Consider the following 11,870-nt stretch of genomic DNA (forward strand, 5'->3'; position numbering starts at 1 on the left):
TTCTTGCTTGTTAGCATTCCAACAATGATAGATCAGTCAAACGAATCGAACGCTATGGATTCACATCATTTGGCATTCACAGCCTGGCCATCTAGATTTGGAATAGGAAAGGAAGTTTCTTACACAAAGTGTTTAACCGAAGGCCATCCATGTTTAGTTGCATTCGATTACGGAAGCGAAAGCAATGTTGTGAACCAAAGTTTGGTGGAGAAACTCCAGTTACCAGCAACCTTTCATCTGGATCAAGCATGGATCAAATTCAGTACATGACAATGTGTGAAAGAGGTATTATGTGATATTGCTCCCATGGACTCTTGTCATCTTCTTTTGGGATGGGCATGGCTTCATTTTAAAACACTCCATCTTGATGAACGTTCCCTTTATTTGAGGCATGAGGGACATCAAAAGAAGTAGAAGTTTATGACACCAAGACAAGTCAGTAAGAATCAACGTAGGCTGAAGGAGAAAACAGAAAAAGAAAGAATAGAAAAAGAAGTAATAGAAACTGCAGAAGGAAGGGAAAATAAAGAAAAAGAAATGGAACTAGAGAAAGTTTATTCGTCAATGTTTTTTCTTCTACAGTTTGCGATGTCATTTTACAGGAACAAAAGGATAAGCATGTGAAGGAAATACACGAACTTCCATGTTTGAAAAGGAATCTTGTTCATAGTGCTTTATCATGCATTTGGTCCGTCGATAAGAAGCAAATTCGTCAAACACAACGCATGGAATTATTTATTGTTACATATCAAGGTGGGGTACTGTTGCCAAGAAATGTTATCGACGGATTGCAACCATTGGAAAGTAACAAATATCAAGTTGAATTTGATCCTGGAAGAAGAGAATTAGTTTCAACTTGTGAAAAAATAAAATTCCTTCACAAGATCGTAATAAAACCTTACTTTAAAACCAGTGTCTTAAGATTCGGGACAAATCTTCTCGAAGAAGGAGGGTATGATGTGAATTGCATATGGGTCAAATGGAGGATGACTAATGCGCCGTGTTGATGCAGTTTCTTTTATTTAAACAAGGGCCCAATGCTTTGTAAAATTGGCTGACCAAATTGTGTTTGTGCTTAACCAATTAATGGGCTTTAGTTTTGCTTTATCTTCAAATTGAAATAAGGGTCCATATGCCAACTTAAGAACCAACCTTTGGAAGATCAAGAGGACCTTTGCTCAAAGTTTGTGGTTGACAATTTGTAGCCTTAAATTCAGTTACAATCAACCATTAAGTAGCGGATCATTATTAGCTTGAGTGGATCATTAATTAACAGCTTTAAGCGGGATGATATTGAAATTTATGTGTCCTTTGTAATTCTGATGGTTAAAGATGCTATATAAGTTGAACCATTTTCATCAATGAAGGCAAGCTGAGTTTTATTCAGAAAATAAACGAGTTTTATCTCATCTATCTTAGTGAGAGTGATTCTCCTAAGTTCTTGAGTGATTCAAGAATCCATGAGTTTAATCGAAGGTCCTTTATCCCTTTGTGTGTTTCAACTCTTAGGCTTATCTTCCATTCTTGGAAGTGTGATGTCTATCAATTTTCATTCCATCTTCTTTTATGTTTCCATTTTCTCGTTTTAAATAATTTCTCAAATTTCTTGCTTGTTAGCATTCCAACAATGATAGATCAGTCAAACGAATCGAACGCTGTGGATTCACATCATTTGGTATTCACAGCCTGGCCATCTAGATTCGGAATAGGAAAGGAAGTTTATTACTTAAAGTGTTTAACCGAAGGCCATCCATGTTTAGTTGCATTCGATTACGGAAGCGAAAGCAATGTTGTGAACCAAAGTTTGGTGGAGAAACTCCAGTTACCGGCAACCTTTCATCTGGATCAAGCATGGATCAAATTCAGTACATGAGAATGTGTGAAAGAGGTATTTTGTGATATTGCTCCCATGGACTCTTGTCATCTTCTTTTGGGATGGGCATGGCTTCATTTTAAAACACTCCATCTTGATGAACGTTCCCTTTATTTGAGGCATGAGGGACATCAAAAGAAGTAGAAGTTTATGACACCAAGACAAGTCGGTAAGGATCAACGTAGGCTGAAGGAGAAAACAGAAAAAGAAAGAATAGAAAAAGGAGTAATAGAAACTGCAGAAGGAAGGGAAAATAAAGAAAAAGAAATGGAACTAGAGAAAGTTTATTCGTCAATGTTTTTTCTTCTGCACTTTGCGATGAGATTTTACAGGAACAAAAGGATATGCATGTGAAGGAAATACACGAACTTCCATGTTTGAAAAGGAATCTTGTTCATAGTGCTTTATCATGCATTTGGTCCGTCGATAAGAAGCAAATTCGTCAAACACAACGCATGGAATTATTTATTGTTACATATCAAGGTGGGGTACTGTTGCCAAGAAATGTTATCGACGGATTGCAACCATTGGAAAGTAACAAATATCAAGTTGAATTTGATCCTGGAAGAAGAGAATTAGTTTCAACTTGTGAAAAAATAAAATTCCTTCACAAGATCGTAATAAAACCTTACTTTAAAACCAGTGTCTTAAGATTCGGGACAAATCTTCTCGAAGAAGGAGGGTATGATGTGAATTGCATATGGGTCAAATGGAGGATGACTAATGCGCCGTGTTGATGCAGTTTCTTTTATTTAAACAAGGGCCCAATGCTTTGTAAAATTGGCTGACCAAATTGTGTTTGTGCTTAACCAATTAATGGGCTTTAGTTTTGCTTTATCTTCAAATTGAAATAAGGGTCCATATGCCAACTTAAGAACCAACCTTTGGAAGATCAAGAGGACCTTTGCTCAAAGTTTGTGGATGACAATTTGTAGCCTTAAATTCAGTTACAATCAACCATTAAGTATCGGATCATTATTAGCTTGAGTGGATCATTAATTAACAGCTTTAAGCGGGATGATATTGAAATTTATGTGTCCTTTGTAATTCTGATGGTTAAAGATGCTATATAAGTTGAACCATTTTCATCAATGAAGGCAAGCTGAGTTTTATTCAGAAAATAAACGAGTTTTATCTCATCTATCTTAGTGAGAGTGATTCTCCTAAGTTCTTGAGTGATTCAAGAATCCATGAGTTTAATCGAAGGTCCTTTATCCCTTTGTGTGTTTCAACTCTTAGGCTTATCTTCCATTCTTGGAAGTGTGATGTCTATCAATTTTCATTCCATCTTCTTTTATGTTTCCATTTTCTCGTTTTAAATAATTTCTCAAATTTCTTGCTTGTTAGCATTCCAACAATGATAGATCAGTCAAACGAATCGAACGCTATGGATTCACATCATTTGGCATTCACAGCCTGGCCATCTAGATTTGGAATAGGAAAGGAAGTTTCTTACACAAAGTGTTTAACCGAAGGCCATCCATGTTTAGTTGCATTCGATTACGGAAGCGAAAGCAATGTTGTGAACCAAAGTTTGGTGGAGAAACTCCAGTTACCAGCAACCTTTCATCTGGATCAAGCATGGATCAAATTCAGTACATGACAATGTGTGAAAGAGGTATTATGTGATATTGCTCCCATGGACTCTTGTCATCTTCTTTTGGGATGGGCATGGCTTCATTTTAAAACACTCCATCTTGATGAACGTTCCCTTTATTTGAGGCATGAGGGACATCAAAAGAAGTAGAAGTTTATGACACCAAGACAAGTCAGTAAGAATCAACGTAGGCTGAAGGAGAAAACAGAAAAAGAAAGAATAGAAAAAGAAGTAATAGAAACTGCAGAAGGAAGGGAAAATAAAGAAAAAGAAATGGAACTAGAGAAAGTTTATTCGTCAATGTTTTTTCTTCTACAGTTTGCGATGTCATTTTACAGGAACAAAAGGATAAGCATGTGAAGGAAATACACGAACTTCCATGTTTGAAAAGGAATCTTGTTCATAGTGCTTTATCATGCATTTGGTCCGTCGATAAGAAGCAAATTCGTCAAACACAACGCATGGAATTATTTATTGTTACATATCAAGGTGGGGTACTGTTGCCAAGAAATGTTATCGACGGATTGCAACCATTGGAAAGTAACAAATATCAAGTTGAATTTGATCCTGGAGGAAGAGAATTAGTTTCAACTTGTGAAAAAATAAAATTCCTTCACAAGATCGTAATAAAACCTTACTTTAAAACCAGTGTCTTAAGATTCGGGACAAATCTTCTCGAAGAAGGAGGGTATGATGTGAATTGCATATGGGTCAAATGGAGGATGACTAATGCGCCGTGTTGATGCAGTTTCTTTTATTTAAACAAGGGCCCAATGCTTTGTAAAATTGGCTGACCAAATTGTGTTTGTGCTTAACCAATTAATGGGCTTTAGTTTTGCTTTATCTTCAAATTGAAATAAGGGTCCATATGCCAACTTAAGAACCAACCTTTGGAAGATCAAGAGGACCTTTGCTCAAAGTTTGTGGTTGACAATTTGTAGCCTTAAATTCAGTTACAATCAACCATTAAGTAGCGGATCATTATTAGCTTGAGTGGATCATTAATTAACAGCTTTAAGCGGGATGATATTGAAATTTATGTGTCCTTTGTAATTCTGATGGTTAAAGATGCTATATAAGTTGAACCATTTTCATCAATGAAGGCAAGCTGAGTTTTATTCAGAAAATAAACGAGTTTTATCTCATCTATCTTAGTGAGAGTGATTCTCCTAAGTTCTTGAGTGATTCAAGAATCCATGAGTTTAATCGAAGGTCCTTTATCCCTTTGTGTGTTTCAACTCTTAGGCTTATCTTCCATTCTTGGAAGTGTGATGTCTATCAATTTTCATTCCATCTTCTTTTATGTTTCCATTTTTTCGTTTTAAATAATTTCTCAAATTTCTTGCTTGTTAGCATTCCAACAATGATAGATCAGTCAAACGAATCGAACGCTGCGGATTCACATCATTTGGTATTCACAGCCTGGCCATCTAGATTTGGAATAGGAAAGGAAGTTTATTACACAAAGTGTTTAACCGAAGGCCATCCATGTTTAGTTGCATTCGATTACTGAAGCGAAAGCAATGTTGTGAACCAAAGTTTGGTGGAGAAACTCCAGTTACCAGCAACCTTTCATCTGGATCAAGCATGGATCAAATTCAGTACATGACAATGTGTGAAAGAGGTATTATGTGATATTGCTCCCATGAACTCTTGTCATCTTCTTTTGGGATGGGCATGGCTTCATTTTAAAACACTCCATCTTGATGAACGTTCCCTTTATTTGAGGCATGAGGGACATCAAAAGAAGTAGACGTTTATGACACCAAGACAAGTCAGTAAGGATCAACGTAGGCTGAAGGAGAAAACAGAAAAAGAAAGAATAGAAAAAGAAGTAATAGAAACTGCAGAAGGAAGGGAAAATAAAGAAAAAGAAATGGAACTAGAGAAAGTTTATTCGTCAATGTTTTTTCTTCTGCAGTTTGCGATGACATTTTACAGGAACAAAAGGATAAGCATGTGAAGGAAATACATGAACTTCCATGTTTGAAAAGGAATCTTGTTCATAGTGCTTTATCATGCATTTGGTCCGTCGATAAGAAGCAAATTCGTCAAACACAACGCATGGAATTATTTATTGTTACATATCAAGGTGGGGTACTGTTGCCAAGAAATGTTATCGACGGATTGCAACCATTGGAAAGTAACAAATATCAAGTTGAATTTGATCCTGGAAGAAGAGAATTAGTTTCAACTTGTGAAAAAATAAAATTCCTTCACAAGATCGTAATAAAACCTTACTTTAAAACCAGTGTCTTAAGATTCGGGACAAATCTTCTCGAAGAAGGAGGGTATGATGTGAATTGCATATGGGTCAAATGGAGGATGACTAATGCGCCGTGTTGATGCAGTTTCTTTTATTTAAACAAGGGCCCAATGCTTTGTAAAATTGGCTGACCAAATTGTGTTTGTGCTTAACCAATTAATGGGCTTTAGTTTTGCTTTATCTTCAAATTGAAATAAGGGTCCATATGCCAACTTAAGAACCAACCTTTAGAAAATCAAGAGGACCTTTGCTCAAAGTTTGTGGTTGACAATTTGTAGCCTTAAATTCAGTTACAATCAACCATTAAGTAGCGGATCATTATTAGCTTGAGTGTATCATTAATTAACAGCTTTAAGCGGGATGATATTGAAATTTATGTGTCCTTTGTAATTCTGATGGTTAAAGATGCTATATAAGTTGAACCATTTTCTTCAATGAAGGCAAGCTGAGTTTTATTCAGAAAATAAACGAGTTTTATCTCATCTATCTTAGTGAGAGTGATTCTCCTAAGTTCATGAGTGATTCAAGAATCCATGAGTTTAATCGAAGGTCCTTTATCCCTTTGTGTGTTTCAACTCTTAGGCTTATCTTCCATTCTTGGAAGTGTGATGTCTATCAATTTTCATTCCATCTTCTTTTATGTTTCCATTTTCTCGTTTTAAATAATTTCTCAAATTTCTTGCTTGTTAGCATTCCAACAATGATAGATCAGTCAAACGAATCGAACGCTGTGGATTCACATCATTTGGTATTCACAGCCTGGCCATCTAGATTTGGAATAGGAAAGGAAGTTTCTTACACAAAGTGTTTAACCGAAGGCCATCCATGTTTAGTTGCATTCGATTGCGGAAGCGAAAGCAATGTTGTGAACCAAAGTTTGGTGGAGAAACTCCAGTTACCAGCAACCTTTCATCTGGATCAAGCATGGATCAAATTCAATACATGAGAATGTGTGAAAGAGGTATTTTGTGATATTGCTCCCATGGACTCTTGTCATCTTCTTTTGGGATGGGCATGGCTTTATTTTAAAACACTCCATCTTGATGAACGTTCCCTTTATTTGAGGCATGAGGGACATCAAAAGAAGTAGAAGTTTATGACACCAAGACAAGTCAGTAAGGATCAACGTAGGCTGAAGGAGAAAACAGAAAAAGAAAGAATAGAAAAAGAAGTAATAGAAACTGCAGAAGGAAGGGAAAATAAAGAAAAAGAAATGGAACTAGAGAAAGTTTATTCGTCAATGTTTTTTCTTCTACAGTTTGCGATGTCATTTTACAAGAACAAAAGGATAAGCATGTGAAGGAAATACACGAACTTCCATGTTTGAAAAGGAATCTTGTTCATAGTGCTTTATCATGCATTTGGTCCGTCGATAAGAAGCAAATTTGTCAAACACAACGCATGGAATTATTTATTGTTACATATCAAGGTGGGGTACTGTTGCCAAGAAATGTTATCGACGGATTGCAACCATTGGAAAGTAACAAATATCAAGTTGAATTTGATCCTGGAAGAAGAGAATTAGTTTCAACTTGTGAAAAAATAAAATTCCTTCACAAGATCGTAATAAAACCTTACTTTAAAACCAGTGTCTTAAGATTCGGGACAAATCTTCTCGAAGAAGGAGGGTATGATGTGAATTGCATATGGGTCAAATGGAGGATGACTAATGCGCCGTGTTGATGCAGTTTCTTTTATTTAAACAAGGGCCCAATGCTTTGTAAAATTGGCTGACCAAATTGTGTTTGTGCTTAACCAATTAATGGGCTTCAGTTTTGCTTTATCTTCAAATTGAAATAAGGGTCCATATGCCAACCTAAGAACCAACCTTTGGAAGATCAAGAGGACCTTTGCTCAAAGTTTGTGGTTGACAATTTGTAGCCTTAAATTCAGTTACAATCAACCATTAAGTAGCGGATCATTATTAGCTTGAGTGGATCATTACTTAACAGCTTTAAGCGGGATGATATTGAAATGTATGTGTCTTTTGTATTTCTGACGGTGAAAGCTCCTATATAAGTTGAACCATTTTCATCAATGAAGGCAAGCTGAGTTTTATTCAGAAAATAAACGAGTTTTATCTCATCTATCTTAGTGAGAGTGATTCTCCTAAGTTCTTGAGTGATTCAAGAATCCATGAGTTTAATTAATCAAAGGTCCTTTATCCCTTTGTGTGTTTCAACTCTTAGGCTTATCTTCCATTCTTGGAAGTGTGATGTCTATCAATTTTCATTCCATCTTCTTTTATGTTTCCATTTTCTCGTTTTAAATAATTTCTCAAATTTCTTGCTTGTTAGCATTCCAACAACGATAGATCAGTCAAACGAATCGAACGCTGTGGATTCACATCATTTGGTATTCATAGCCTGGCCATCTAGATTTGGAATAGGAAAGGAAGTTTATTACACAAAGTGTTTAACCGAAGGCCATCCATGTTTAGTTGCATTCGATTACGGAAGCGAAAACAATGTTGTGAACCAAAGTTTGGTGGAGAAACTCCAGTTTCCAGCAACCTTTCATCTGGAGCAAGCATGGATCAAATTCAGTACATGACAATGTGTGAAAGAGGTATTATGTGATATTGCTCCCATGGACTCTTGTCATCTTCTTTTGGGATGGGCATGGCTTCATTTTAAAACACTCCATCTTGATGAACGTTCCCTTTATTTGAGGCATGAGGGACATCAAAAGAAGTAGAAGTTTATGATAAAGGATTGATCACTACCAAGGATGATGGCCCATGGCACATGCTTAGAAGAAAGGGAGTTCCTTGATCCCTTCCTTTGCTTTTATTTTCTTTAGTTTAAAATTCCTTTAAGTTGGCTTGGTTGACTATTTTTGAGTTGACTTGTTGACCTTGACTTTGGGTTGACTTGTTGACTCAAAAGATTAGCTTAACCTTAAACCAACATGCTAATCCTTAAATTGCTTTTGTAGGAATAAGAAAGGAGGAGGACCACATAGAAGACACTTGGCGTCCTAAGGAAGAGAGAGAAGGAATAAGACTTTCTAGAAGCATCTAGAAAGAGGAGGCCCACATGCCTTGGACACCAAGTCTTCTAGAATGTTCTAGAACCTTCCTTTGGGAGCCTTGGCCATGAAGACTTGCCACCTAGATGGCTTGGACGAAAATTCACCCATGTGCACCCTAGGATGACCTACTTTCTAGAACATGCTAGGTTTCTTTTGTAATCCTTTAACTTAGTTGTTTTGCTAAGGGGCCCCTAGACTTGTCTATTTAAGGGGACCTCTAACACTTGTACAAGGGTTGAACATTTTGGAGAAATTATACACTTTGTGTTTCAACCTTTTGTGAGAGCATTCCTCCTTAGGGAGTGGAGTTCTTTCAAGCCTTATCTTGCCTTGGCAAGTGGCGGCATACACCACTCATCTTCAAGGTTGCCATGGCTTCTTCTAGCCTAGCCTTGTAGTGGCGTGAATCCTCCATTCCTCCCATTTCCCTTGCTTTTCATTTTATGTTTCTTTACTCTTCTTGGTTTATATTGTTTCTATTATATGTTTTTCCTTTTGATTTCTTACTCCCCATCAATCCATTCTCCCCCTCTCTAGAACCTTGGAAAGGAACCTTCACATCTAGATAGTTTGCTATCTTAATGTCCAGTGGGGATTTCCTTGGTTTTCTTAATCAACTCACACCATATTCAATAATCTTAAAAAGGAACAAGATAATCCTTCATCATTTGGTATCTAGAGCTTTGGTTGTCATTGAATATGGTTGTTTTCATGTTCTAACCTTGTCTTGTGTAGCTATCTTTGAATGGTCCACATAAAAACAATGCTGGCAGAAACTGTTCACGATTTTAAAAGATTAAACTGCACCTGCTCAGTGGTCCAAAATTTACGTTCATGATGTCCAAAGAAAGCTCTGTTAGTCTAGTTTTTAACAAAAAAAGAACCAATGCATTTGGAGTTATGTGGAGAGAGTTATGATTGAAATAGTGAGCAAAGGTCAGAGCTGCCGAGATCACCGCGAATCAACGTTTTTCAGGTTATGTTGGGCAGTTTTGGCTACTGTTTTTGTTACTCTTCTTACTCCTAAATGTTGTTGGATAAAATGTCTTTGTGTGCTTAATCATTGACCTTCATTTCCAAAAGTTTAAATGCATGATAGCTACATGTTTGAGTCTTTAAATGTGCCTAACTTTTGCTTGAGTCATATGTCATATGTTAGCTTGAAGTTTTCTTATTTTTGTTATTCTAAGTATTTGAATATTGCATTCACCTTATGTCTTGTTTGATGTATGCTCCTTGGACTTGATTTTGGCCTAAAATTTGGGAACTAAGTGTCCAAGCCACCCAAAACACCTTTCTCATCATTTTGTGAAACTAGTTTTTGAAAGAAGAAAAATTTTGGTACACTTTTACAATCTTACTAAGAGCAAGATGGCTCTTTGATGAACCAAAATTGTGTTTCCACTAAGTGTTATGGTACTAGTTTTCATATTTGGGTGTTGGGTGATATTGGCTAATTAGTTTCATGCTTAAAACTTGGTTATGATCTTTCTTGGTGTATGCACGATTTGAGACTTGGTGATGCATAGTTCAAGTATTTTTCCAATAGAGTCTTTTCATGTGCTTTTCTTGCTTGTTTTGATTTAAAGTTTTGTCACCTTGATATCCTTTCCTTAGAGTTTAGCTTTCTTGGCTTTAAGTACTTTTATTGCTTGTCTTTAGGTTCTTTGTTTTGTCTTAGTAGTTTTCTTCCTTTGCTTTCTTTTGAGTGTAGTGGCCAAGCCACTTGAACTTGTCTTGAAAAGGTTTCCAAAAACTTTGAAAGCATTTCACTCCTTGGAGGAGCTTTGAGTGTAGCCTTGCCTTGTTACTTTGGGAGAGTGATGTAAACACTTGGGTCACATTTTGGGTTGGAATTGGTCTCGGTTTTCATGTTGTCTAACCCCTAATCCATTTATTTTGTCTCGGATTTGAGTGTTTTTGTTGTAGGAATCATGGCAAGTTCATCAAATGCACCTACACCAAACAAAAACAATACATTGATGAGATTGCTTTGGGATTTGGAGTTGTCTAGGAAGGAGGCCTTTGAACAATTGAGAAAAGACAAGGAGCAAAGTGACCTAAGAATCCAAGAGCACATTCAAAGGCTTGAAGCTAAAGAGCAAGAAAGAGGGGCTAGGAAAAGAGGGCATTTTAGGCGCAACCCATCACAAGAGAAGCAAACTCCAAAGATTCCTAAGTTCTATGGAGGAAGTGATCCCAAAATCTTCCTTGATTGGGAAGCTAAAGTTGATCAAATATTCAATGAAAATCATGTAAAGGATCAAACACAAGTTGATCTAGTAGTGTTAGGATTTTTTGAGTATGCCAAAACTTGGTGGCATAAAGTTTGTAAAAATTATGACCAAGGGCCACCCGCGGCTTCTTGGATGGACATTAAAACTCTTATGCGCGCTAGATTTGTTCCTCCCTCCTATAGGAAGGAACTTCTTTTGAAGCTCCAAAGGCTTCACCAAGGTCCTATGTGTGTGAGTGAGTACTTTAAAGAATTAGAGTCTCAAATGTTTAGGGTTGGAATAAGAGAAACTAACAAAGAAAAAATGAAAAGGTTTGTGAATGGTCTTAGGAGAGACATACAAGACCAAGTAGAGTTGTATGAGTACTCCACTCTTCAAAATGTTTTCACACTTGCTCTTAGGATTGAAACTCATTTGAAAAGAAAGAATAGGGCAAGGAAGAGTTACTCACCCAACCACTACTATAGTCACTCATGGAAGGGAAAAGCTAAAGAGAAACATGATAAATTTCCTTCTAAGTCTCACCAAGTACCATCAAGTAAAAATAAGTTACCAAGTGGTCACACTCACCATTCCACTTCTCAAAGATCAAGTTCCATTAAATGTTTTAAATGTTTGGGGTATAAACACATTGCTTTGAATTGCCCAATGAAGAGGACAATGATCTTAAAGAAGAGTGATGATGAGAGTGAAAATTTTTCTTCCCCTTCCCCCCAAAATACTTCTTCTTCAATTGAAAGGACTAAACCCTTTGAAAGTGGATTGTTAATGGTAAGGCGCCAACTAGGGCAAGTTCCCAAAGAACTTGATCCTTCTCAAAGACAAAACCTTTTTCATGGAGGGTGCCTTATCAATGACAAGATA

The sequence above is a fragment of the Vigna unguiculata genome, chromosome 11 (genome assembly GCF_037176805.1).
Source record: "Vigna unguiculata cultivar grain cowpea cultivar isolate G323 ecotype 2 chromosome 11, ASM3717680v1, whole genome shotgun sequence".
NCBI lineage: Eukaryota > Viridiplantae > Streptophyta > Magnoliopsida > Fabales > Fabaceae > Vigna > Vigna unguiculata.